This window comes from Microcaecilia unicolor, chromosome 4 (genome assembly GCF_901765095.1).
Source record: "Microcaecilia unicolor chromosome 4, aMicUni1.1, whole genome shotgun sequence".
Taxonomy (NCBI): Eukaryota; Metazoa; Chordata; class Amphibia; order Gymnophiona; family Siphonopidae; genus Microcaecilia; species Microcaecilia unicolor.
In genome coordinates, this window is record NC_044034.1 from 120755117 (window position 1) to 120767185 (window position 12069).

General features: G+C 40.4%; 1 protein-coding gene across 1 annotated transcript in view; it reads left to right on the forward strand.

Moving 5' to 3' along the window:
* MYCBP2 (MYC binding protein 2) overlaps positions 1 to 12069 on the forward strand; it is a 937772-nt gene that overhangs the window by 729704 nt on the left and 195999 nt on the right.

Below are 12069 nucleotides of genomic sequence, written 5' to 3' on the forward strand. Positions count from 1 at the left end.
ACTTCACATTTTGAAAAAAAGTAGGTACACTTTCACTAGATAGGTTTAAATGTTTATATGTTGAGCAAATGTTTTATGTTTTAAAAATGTTTTTGAGGTTCCCTTTCTTTAAAGTTAACATACTCCGAAAAAAAATGAATAATTTTCATCAACTGTGAATTAGCTTTTGGGCTTGATAATAAGAATTGTTTTACCTTCTGGTGTTTTTTGTACCATTTTCAAGGTTGTGGTCGGTATGCTGGGGGCCAGGGCTATAATAGTATTGGACACTTCTGTGGAGGATGGGCAGGCAACTGTGGTGATGGTGGAGTTGGAGGAAGCACCTGGTATTTGGTGTGTGATCGCTGCAGGGAAAAGCATCTTCGTGAGAAGCAAGCTGCAGCAAGGGAAAAGGTACTCAATACAATATTCCTCTGATCTAAATAATGTAACTCGTAATATACAATAGCAGTTACCTGCCTGGATGTACAATGCATTATGATCTATAACTTGTTAATAAAGTGGTTTCAGTATTTAAGTAAAACTGTCTTAGCTGTAATGAATGAAAGTGATTTTATATAACTTATTTGCTCTACGAGTCTACTTAGTAAAATGAATATCGCTATAGTCATGATCTCTCCGAAGGAGAGCACACAGAATGCTTGTGAGCTTTATAGTGAGAACCTCAGGGATATTTTATTAAAGAAGTTGGCCAGAAATGCAGTTTCTGTATAATTTCAGTAAGTCTTTGCAGTATACCTCCATCATAAAATATTCTGTATTTGTAAACTTTTACATTCCAAGATAATTCAGGCAGGGGCGTAGCCAGGCAACAGATTTTGGGTGGGCCTAGGCAAGAAGTGGGTGGGCACCAAATGTTCTCTCTCCTCCCCCTGCCACCACCACCAAAAAAATATCTCAGCTGGCGAGAAGATGCTTCTTTGCACCTTGGCAATCTGCAGCAAGCATGCACTGAAAACTGAGAATGTGCAAGTGCCAGTATTGTGGAGAGTAGCGTTTTCATTACCATTAGGGGGAAGTCTTAAGCTGGTAGAGGTTGGGATCCCCAACTGCTACTGCTAAATGTGTGCTACTGTTGGGTGGGCCTGAGCCCAGGCCCACCTGTGGCTACACCACTGAATTCAGGGCTTCTTTTACAAAGCCGCGCTACCGATTCTTGGTGCAGCAAATGAGAAGAAGCCCATTCAATTCCTATGGGCTTCCTCTCGTTTGCCACGCAGGAATCACTAGCCCGGCTTTGTAGATGAAGCCCTCAATCATTTTACTCTGACTTGTAGGAAGAGCTGATGAATAATTAAAAAATAAAAATCACCAGGGCAAAACATAAGAGACCACCTGGTTTACATTGTGGGTGTATTTTGAACAAAAACAAAATGGAATTGGAAAAGGGAGTTCATGATTTTTGTCTTACAGTTTAGGGGTTTACCTGTAACTTGTGAAGACCTTCATTACAGGTTGTCATGTTAATATGATTTATTTTATTAGTATTTAATGTACCACCTTTTAGCACAGATAGCAAAGCGGTTTACACTAAATCAAATCAAGGTAGAAAAGAACTCCACAGTATCGATAGGATAGCACATAACTAGAACAACAGACAGCAGGACAATAAAAGGAACATTGCAGAAAAGCAAACCAGATCATAGGACAAAACATAAAGACAGTGAGACAAAGTATGGAATAGTAAACAATGATGAGCAGGCACAGTTTAGAAGCCCATCCCCACAGCCAAAGCTATGCCACAACATCAAACGCTTTAGTAAAAAGTACATTTTGGGGTTGTATTTAAATTTTGGATACAAAAATTCTAATCTAACATGAGCAGGAAGAACTGTACTGTAAAATACAGAAGTACATCTGAATCCAAGCATGCACAGGAATGAGGGGGAGATAATGCAATTGACAATCTGAGAGAATGAAGGACTTTTCAAAAATTCAATTTGAGAAATATTAGACAAATTTTAGGATTTATACAACGCAACAATGATTTTGCTACTGAGAGAAAAACATGTGATTTATACTAAATTGAACCCACCGATTCCAAATATGAACTCCGAATTTGCCTGGCACGTCTAGATTTTAAGTTATACATGCAAAACCTATTCACTTATAATATTAATGCATTATATATTGGAACTATTCCAACGGACATGCCCGGACCTGTCCGGACGCGCTCAGATAGGTCTATTGTCTGATGTCAGCAGTAAGTATATAAGGCAAGATGGATAGACGCAAATGTGTTAACGATCCGGACAATTTCTGCTACATATGTGGCAAATACACTGATCAGCGCAAAATCTGACTAAGCGAGTGCACCTTGCTTACAAGTATTACTTTGACTGTCAAATTGGAGATCAAGATAAAAGCTGGGCACCTCATGTTTGTTGCACTGGTGTTACTCTGGACTAATGCAGTGGTTGAATGGTAAAAGAATGGCTTTTGCAGTGCCAATGGTTTGGCGTGAGCAGAAAAATCACCATTCAGACTTTTATTTTTGCATGACTAAAATCGCCGGATATTCAAAGAGAAACAAGTCACAAATTGTGTACCCTGACTGTGAGTCTGCTCTTAAACCAGTACCACACGATGTAGAGAATCCAGTGCCTGCCCCTCCTGCAGCAGGAACGGCAGTTGAAACTGACGCTTCTGATCCTGATGAAGAAGAAGAGGTTGATTGGCATGATGTATTTCCTGATCCAGAACAACTGGAGGGTCAGCCGCACTTGCTGAGCCAATCAGATTTAGATGATCTGGTAAGAGATCTGTCATTATCTAAAGAAAAGTCAGAACTGCTAGCTTCTAGACTTCAGGATGAATTTGCTACAATGAAGCACTACTACTTCACACTTTCATCATCGACACACCAAGTTAGCTGCATACTATGCAATGGAAAGCGATGTCTGTTTCTGTACTGATGTAAATGGTCTTATGATGGAGTTAGATGGTACACATGTTCCTGATGAATGGAGGCTATTCATAGTCTCTAGCAAAACGAGTTTGAAAGCTGTCTTGTTGCACAATGGTAACGGAAAAACAATTTGTTCCATTGGCTCATGGGGTTGGAATGAAAGAGACCCATGCTTCTATGGAGTTAATTTTGAAAATGATTAAATACTCTGAATATAAATGGAATATTTGTGCTGACCTGAAAGTGATAGCACTGCTGCTTGGCCTACAGTTAGGGTACACAAAGCATATGTGTTTCTTGTGCCTATGGAACAGTTGTGATGACAAAAATCATTACAAAATGACAGTGGCCTCTCACTCTCGAGCACACAGTTGGTTGGTACAATGTACAACACAAATCACTGGTCAATCCACTTCAAGTTTATCTTCCACCACTTTACAATAAACTTGGTTTAATAAAACATTTTGTAATTGCACTTGATCTTGATGGACGTGGTTTCCAGTATTTGAAGGAGATGTTTAGCACACTGAAAACTGAGGCTAAAATAAAGGCCGAAATTTTTATTGGCCCCAAAATCAACAAACTAATGCATGATGACACATTCAGAACAAAACTCAACCCTCTGGAACTTGCAGCTTGGGATGCATTTGTGCTAGTAGTGCAGAACTTCCTTATGAACAGACGAGCTGAAAACTATGCTGAACTAGTAGACAACATGCTTAAAGCATATGAACAACTTGGCTGCCGAATGTCATTGAAAATGCATTTCTTACATTCCCATCTTGACTTTTTCCCACCCAGTTACTACTACTATTTAGCATTTCTATAGCGCTACAAGGCGTACGCAGCAGTGCACAAACATAGAAGAAAGACAGTCCCTGCTCAAAGAGCTTACAATCTAATAGACAAAAATAAATAAAGTAAGCAAATCAAATCAATTAATGTGAACGGGAAGGAAGAGAGGAGGGTAGGTGGAGGCGAGTGGTTACAAGTGGTTACGAGTTAAAAGCAATGTTAAAGAGGTGGGCTTTCAGTCTAGATTTAAAGGTGGCCAAGGATGGGGCAAGACGTAGGGGCTCAGGAAGTTTATTCTGGCGTAGGGTGCAGCGAGACAGAAGGCGTGAAGTCTTGAGTTGGCAGTAGTGGAGAAGGGAACAGATAAGAAGGATTTATCCGTGGAGCGGAGTGCATGGGAAGGGGTGTAGGGAAGGACGAGTGTGGAGAGATACTGGGGAGCAGCAGAGTGAGTACATTTATAGGTTAGTAGAAGAAGTTTGAACAGGATGCGAAAACAGATAGGGAGCCAGTGAAGGGTCTTGAGGAGAGGGGTAGTATGAGTAAAGCAACCCTGGCGGAAGACGAGACGGGCAGCAGAGTTTTGAACCGACTGGAGAGGGGAGAGGTGACTAAGTGGGAGGCCAGCAAGAAGCAGATTGCAGTAGTCTAAACGAGAGGTGACAAGGGTGTGGATGAGGGTTTTGGTAGAGTGCTCGGAAAGAAAGGGGCGGATTTTACGGATGTTGTAAAGAAAGAAATTGACAGGTCATTGGCAATCTGCTGGATATGAGCAGAGAAGGAGAGAGCCACACTGAGCCCGCAAAAAGGTGGGAAAATGTGGGATACAAATGCAATAAATAAATAAGAGAAGAGTCAAAGATGACCCCAAGGTTTCGAGCTGAGGAGACAGGGAGAATGAGAGAGCCATCAACAGAAATAGAAAACGGGGGGGGGGGGGCAGGGAGGTGGGTTTGGGGGGGGGGGGAAATGAGAAGCTCTGTTTTGGTCATATTTAATTTCAGGTGGCGTTGAGACATCCAGACAGCAATGTCAGACAAGCAAGCTGAAACTTTGGTTTTGGATGCAAGGTGAGATATCAGGGGTAGAAAGGTAGATTTGGGAGTCATCAGCATAGAGATGGTAGGAAAAGCCATGAGATGAGATTAATGAACCAGGGAAGAAGTGTAGATAGAAAAGAGGAGGGGACCAAAACAGAACCCTGAGGTATGCCGACAGGCAGAGGGATAGAAGTAGAAGAGGATCCACCAGAGTGAACACTAAAGGTGCGGAGGGAGAGGTAGGAAGAGAACCAGGAAAGGACAGAGCCCTGGAATCCAAGTGAGGACAGGGTATCGAGAAGTATGCTGTGATCGACAGTGTCAAAAGCAGCGGAAAGATCAAGAAGAATGAGGATGGAATATTGACCTCTGGATTTAGCCAGTAATAGGTCATTGGAGACTTTAGTAAGTGCAGTTTCGGTTGAGTGGAGAGGGTGAAAACCAGATTGTAGTGGGTCAAGAATAGCATGTGAGGAGAGAAAATCAAGGCAGCGGCGGTGAACAGCACGCTCAAGTAATTTGGAGAGAAAAGGAAGGAGGGAGATGGGTCGGTAATTAGAGGGACAAGTAGGGTCGAGTGAAGGCTTCTTAAGGAGAGGTGTGACCACAGCATGTTTAAAGGCAGCAGGGATAGTCGCAGTGGAAAGTGAGAGGTTGAGAATGTGACAGATGGGACACATAGTGACGACATGGAAAGAGGTTCCATAAAGAAATTTCTACAATGGAGAACAGATATCAAGGCTGCTGGAATCCCAACATGATGGGGGACTATTGCTGGTTTTTGCAGCGGAAAATGACCGGTCACAAACGCAAAAGCAGATGCCTGAAGAACTTTTAACAGTACTGGGCCTGCTGAAGTAAGACTTTTAAAGTGGAATATGAGACTTTTTTGAAATGTTGTTATTCCATTACATTTTCATATACTGTTTACTACGAAAACTTTGATGTAGATCAGGTAATTGTTGGAGTAAAACTCGTTCTGTAAAAATTATTTAATGCTTTCCAAGTGCTTAATTCATTTGGGCAAACTTATGCATAACAAAATTTCCTGACGTGTTACAACAATTCTGACTTCGGATTTGGAATACGCACACTGAATTTGTATAGGACAATGGTTTTTGCCCAGTAGCAGACAAAATGGGTTTTTTTTTGTATATACAGTACTACGAAATCTAAATAAGGTCATTTTCTTCTGTTTTTTCTTTTTTCTTTGCTTGTTTATTAAGTTAACAGGTATCTCTAAGTTGAGAGCATTACATAACATTAACAGTAAATGGAATAGAAAATGAGATCATATCTAAAAGTAAAGAAGGCACAAATCAAATCCAAAACAAGTTACATATTTGTTGTCCAAAGCAGAAAGGGATTCCAGTTCTCATCAAATTTACCATATGATCTTTCAGTTCAGATTTAAATGTTTCCATTTGTGAATCATCCAAACTTTATTGAGCCATTCTATGATGATGGTGGAAGAGAATGTCTCCATGCCCTGGCTATAACAGATCTAGCATCTAACAAAGACTATTTATCATAGATCTATATATATCTATATATATATCTATATATATCTATATCTATATATATATATATATATAGAGAGAGAGAGAGAGAGAGGGATTTTTAATATTAAAGCCCAGTAACATGAGGCTCAAATGTAATGATACAGCGAATCTCTTCCTGTAATTTGTTGTAAAAAGGACTGAATTTGCTTCCAAATATTTTCCCACCAAAGATGTAAAAAAAGATCCAACTTGTCCACAGTTCCAACACCAAAGGTCAGAATCTTCTAAGCCCCAAAGATTAAGACATGTAGGGGTGATAGAATCCCTCAATAAGTCATACCTTTGTAGATAACAAAACATTGGAGATTGAGCATTTAAGCAAAGATTCCCATAAAGGGATCCAAAAAGGTTCCCTGTGTAATGATCCTAGATATCACTGCCATACTGATGATAACATGAAGTTTAATGGAAGTGATAAATATAAAGAATGATGTAATTTTGAAATTGACCTCTTAAAAAGGATGCTGTTTCTATACACCTTGCCTCTTTTGTATTTCTAGAGGAATTGGGAGAGCCCAATACACTTCTAACCTAACCCAGAAAATGTCAGCCTTTGTATTTGTTCAAAAAAGTAAAGATCTTAATACAGCACACTAATAATAAATAAGGGAAATCTAAACCTCCTTTCCCTTTAGGTACCATCAAGGTTTCATAACTGATTCTAGCTTCTTTTTTTCCCTTTTCTATATGATTTAATCATATGCTTGTTTAATTCAGAAAAGAAATAAGTTGAAATCCTAATAGGAAGCTGAATAAACCAAATAATAATAATCAAGGAAGAATCAGTAATTTGATAGTACTAATTATTCCTATCCAAGAAATATTACTGTGTATCCTGACTTTGAACCAAACTGTTCAATCAAGTACATTATAGAGGGAAGAGATTCTCTAAGATGAGTAAGAAAAATTAAAATATCATATAGGGAAACCGAATGTTCATTTTTATCAACCAGTATCCATGAATGTTTACACACTGTCTTACCTCAACAGCTAATTTGACATGTCCAGTGCTTTCGACGTGGTCAATCATAACATAATAATAGACTCCTAGACTATTTTGAAATCAGCGGAAACCACACTCAAATGGATCAAGGGCTTCCTAACCACAAGAACATATCAAGTGAAAGCTAGCGCAAACATATCATCACCTTGGAAACCAGACTGCAAGGATCACCACTATCACCGATCCTTTTCAACCTCATGATGACCCCACTAGCCAAGTCCTTATCCATTCAAGGCCTCAACCCATTCATATACGTAGATGATGTCACAATATATATCCCCTACAAACACGATCTGGCTGAAATCAACAATGAAATCGAGCTCAGTCTGAACATCATGAACTCATGGGCAAACGTACTCCAATTAAAACTCAACACAGAAAAAACACACTGTCTTATCATCTCATCCCAATACAACACATACAAACCCACAAATATAAACATCCCAGGTTGCACCCTCACTATCGCAGACACCCTGAAAATTCTCGGAGTAATAATTGACCGGAACCTTTCACTAGAGAACCAAGCGAAATCTACCATAAAGAAAATGTTCCACTCAATGTGGAAACTTAAATGAGTGAAACCATTCTTCCCGAGGGAAATATTCCGCAACTTGATACAATCAATGGTACTGAGCCATGCAGACTACTGCAACAGAATCTATGTGGGCTGCAAAGAACAAATCGTAAAGAAACTTCAGACCGCTCAAAACACAGCAGCCAGGCTTATATTTGGTAAAACTACGTTTTCAAAGCGCCAAGCCACTCCGACAAAAACTGCACTGATCCCAATCAAAGAACTTATCGCTTTCAAAATCTGCACCCTGGTTCATAAAATCATCTACGGTGAAGCCCCGGGATACATGACAGACTTCATAGACCTCCCAACCAGAAACACAATAAGATCAGCACGATCATACCTAAACCTTCACTACCCAAGCAGCAAAGGACTCAAATACAAAACAACGTATGCATCCAACTTTTTCTATTTAAGTGCACAACTATGGAATGCATTGCCAAAAATATTTAAAACAACATATGACCACCTAAATTTCCAGAAAAGACTAAAAACAAACCTGTTCAGAAAGGCATATTCAACCGACCCAACATAAAATCCTGAATAACTGCAACACAACTAAACAAAGATCTGAATGGACACACCCTACTTCCTTCATACTCCCTAAACACCCCCATCATACCTACCTTACATGAACTTTATTCCACCACAATAACACCTTGTATTTGTTCATACCGGAAATGGCGACTGCCACTACAGTAAAATGTAAGCCACATTGAGCCTGCAAATAGGTGGGAAATTGTGGGATACAAATGTAAAAAATAAATAAAATAATGATTCAATGGCAATTGCGAAGAGGAGAGGCTACAATGAGCACCCTTGACTCATGCCATGGTACAAGCAGAAATTTGCTGAGTGTTTATCACGAAAAGCCTAGCCACCTGCCTGGGGCTACTCAGCAGCCACTTAGAGGGTCTATTCTGAGCACAGTTCAGGTCATACTTGCACCTGCCACTTGTGCTCTACACTAGCACCCTCCTCCCTGTGACTGGGTTCCAGCCGCCTCTGAGCGAGTCTCCCAGTCTCAAATTATCCCCAGTGGTTCCTAGGTTATTGAGGGCCACACTCCCAGTGGTCCCTCAGTTCCCAGAAAGCACTCACAGACCCAACACACAAACCACCAGGATTCTTAGTCAGTCCAAACAAGCAGAGGCAATAAACAAACATTGTTTATCGTTATGAAAAAAATTGAACAGTGAACCATAAAAACTGATGAAACAAAAACAGCACATAACAGGTAACTGAATATGGATCAATTATAAAACTTACTAAACATTTATTTACTATCTAAATAGTACCTGGGAGTACAGGAAATGTAGCTGCTCACAGATTATAGAATATAACTGCTTACAGTGTCTCAGTGAAGAGGTCTTTTCTCTATTGCCAAGCTGAGACTGGAGAAAAAGCCAGTACATCCTAGCTGAATTTTGAACTCCTGGGCCAATCAGAGCAGAAAGTATTATAATAACTGGTCACATCACTGTAGGTTACCTCTTATCTGAGTTAACTAAAGAAGGAACAGTCCTCTGTAACAGTTTTAAACATAAACATGCACCACCTGCTGGCCAAACTAGAGAAATACACTTCAAGAAATAATAGTTTTCAGGCTTAAAAACCCACTCTTTTGTCATTGAAGCTTTAGGAGTTGTGTATATATATTTTCCCACAAACCATATTTTTCCAAGGCCATTATCAAATGCCTTTTCAGCACCTAAAGATAATACCGCTATTGGGACATCTCTGATTTGTGCATAATTCATAATTCATCGTCAATATGACATTGTCAGAGCCATATCTACCTCTTATGAAGCCGGTTTGATCAGGATGTTTTAGAAGGGGAATATTTTTTCTATACTCACACACAAGACTTTGGTAAATATTTTAAAATTAGTACTGAGTAAAGAAATAGGTCTATAATTAGCACATAAAAGAGAATCTCTTCCCTCTTTCGGTATAACAGTTATAGATGCTTCATAAAAGGGTTATTTATTTTTGTTTATTTTTGTTACATTTCTACCCCGCGCTTTCCCACTCATGGCAGGCTCAATGCGGCTTACATGGGGCAATGGAGGGTTAAGTGACTTGCCCAGAGTCACAAGGAGTTACTAGGCCACTCCTCCACTCTAGCATCCCTCCTATTATCGGAGCCAGTGACCTTATTTCGCATTATCATTTTGAATTCAGTATATCTTCGTTGATACCCCATGATAGCAAAAGAAAAATAAGAAAAGAAATATTAAGTGTAATTCTAGTTGAATAAAGAGTCAATAAATTCTCTAATTTTATAAGAAAAGGTTGGCCAATTTAAGAAAATCTAACCAATGAGAATGTACTTGAACATTAGATGGCTTGCAAGTGCATAAAATAAAATACTGTGCTGACCTAGTCAGTCTAACTCAGTTCTGATTTCTCCCTCTTCGTCCAAAGAAGACACTCATAGCAAACCAATCCTTGTTGAAAGTTCTAAAACATTTCATAGGTTTGTCATCTTACTGTGCTAAGAAATAACATTATTCCTCACCAGTCGCATTCAGGACAATGTGTGTAAGGTGGGGGGTGGCAAGCAGGACAGTTGCCTGGAGGCTCTATAGATCTGCTAGATTAGTCCTAAGCCAGGTTTGCGCTGTGTAAAAGCCTTCAAAGGATGCCTTTGCAGTAAATATCTTTGTGAGGCCTGGGATTCAACCCTATGCCAATCTTGCAAGGGCATCAGAGCTGCCAAAGGGGCCTGCTTTTTCAGCAGGAGATTTAGGTCACGCCTACATCTCAACTCTGTCTAGCCCTGCCCACAATTCCGCCCCTAACACGCCTCACTGGCATGGCCCATGACACCAGCAGTCACTTCCTCTTCCAGCAGCAGCAAGAAATACCTTAATAAAACATCATGTTCTGCTGCCCTGGGACCAGTCACACAGCTCTTATTGCAAGATCGGTCCTGCAGCAGCAAGAGATATTTTATTAAGGTACCTCCTTCTGCCACTGGAAGGGGAAGCTGCTCAGTTGGAGATCCTGGCTCACCAGCGGGAGATGACCTGCAAAAGTGGAAATCTCCCGCTCATTACAGGAGACGTGGCAGGTCTGGGGCATCCTCATTTCAAAGAAAACCCATGTCAGAGATGGGGGGCTCAGAGGACTTGTGTTCACAAACTGGATCATGTACTCTGCAAAGGTTTCACTGCTGCAGTTACCAGTGTGATCCGTCACCTGAGGATCTCTGTTGGACCTGGGAGCACCTAGCCAGATAAGGCAAGGTGAAGGAGAAGCAGAGTATAGAGGACTGGAGAAAGGAACAGATAGGAGGCAGAATACCATAGAAGGGCACATATTGGAAAAGTTAGTGGAGCTGGACAGGGCCATTTAGGATAGGAAGCAAAGAGTTTGGAAGGAAGTAGGAGGGAGAGGAGCATGAAAGGGGCCGATGTGGAGAAGGAAAAGGACCCAAAAGGGAAAGGAGCAGGTAATGGTTCCTTGTGAAGGGGAACGATGAGTCAAAGGGAGATAACTAAGAAAAGTCCATTGGGGGAGGAGTAGAAAGGAGAAGAATTGAGGAGATGCCATGGGCGGAGGAGCAAGGGGGGATCCACAATCAGGGGCCTTCTCCCAAATTTCTGCCATGACACCCAGTATGTGTATGAGTATATCAAATATGATAATGATGGTGATGATGAACTAGCCTTAGTCATATTATGGTATTTTCTTCTAAGTGTTTCTTTTACAGTTTGGTTTTGTTGGAAATTCCATTTCAAAATGATATTAGGGATCTTTTTTTTTTTTTTAAATGCAATATGTTCAGGTAACTTTTATGGATTATACCCTTCTGTTCTTTTCTAGGTAAAACAATCTAGAAGGAAGCCAATGCAAGTTAAGACGCCACGTGCCTTGCCCACCATGGAAGCTCACCAAGTGATTAAAGCAAATTCTCTGTTCCTGCTGTCTTTGAGCAGTGCTGCTGAGCCAAGCATTCTCTGCTACCATCCTGCAAAGCCATTCCATTCGCAGCTACCCAGTGTTAAGGAGGGTTTTTCTGAGGACCTGCCCATTAAAATGCCTTGTCTCTATCTGCAGACGTTAGCTAGGTAATGAAAGCTAATAGTACCTTTAATAGCCATATATTCAAAATCAAATCCTGTATTGGCATGTAATCTTTTTATTGGGAAGCATATAAAAGTGAAAGTCAACGGAAGAAG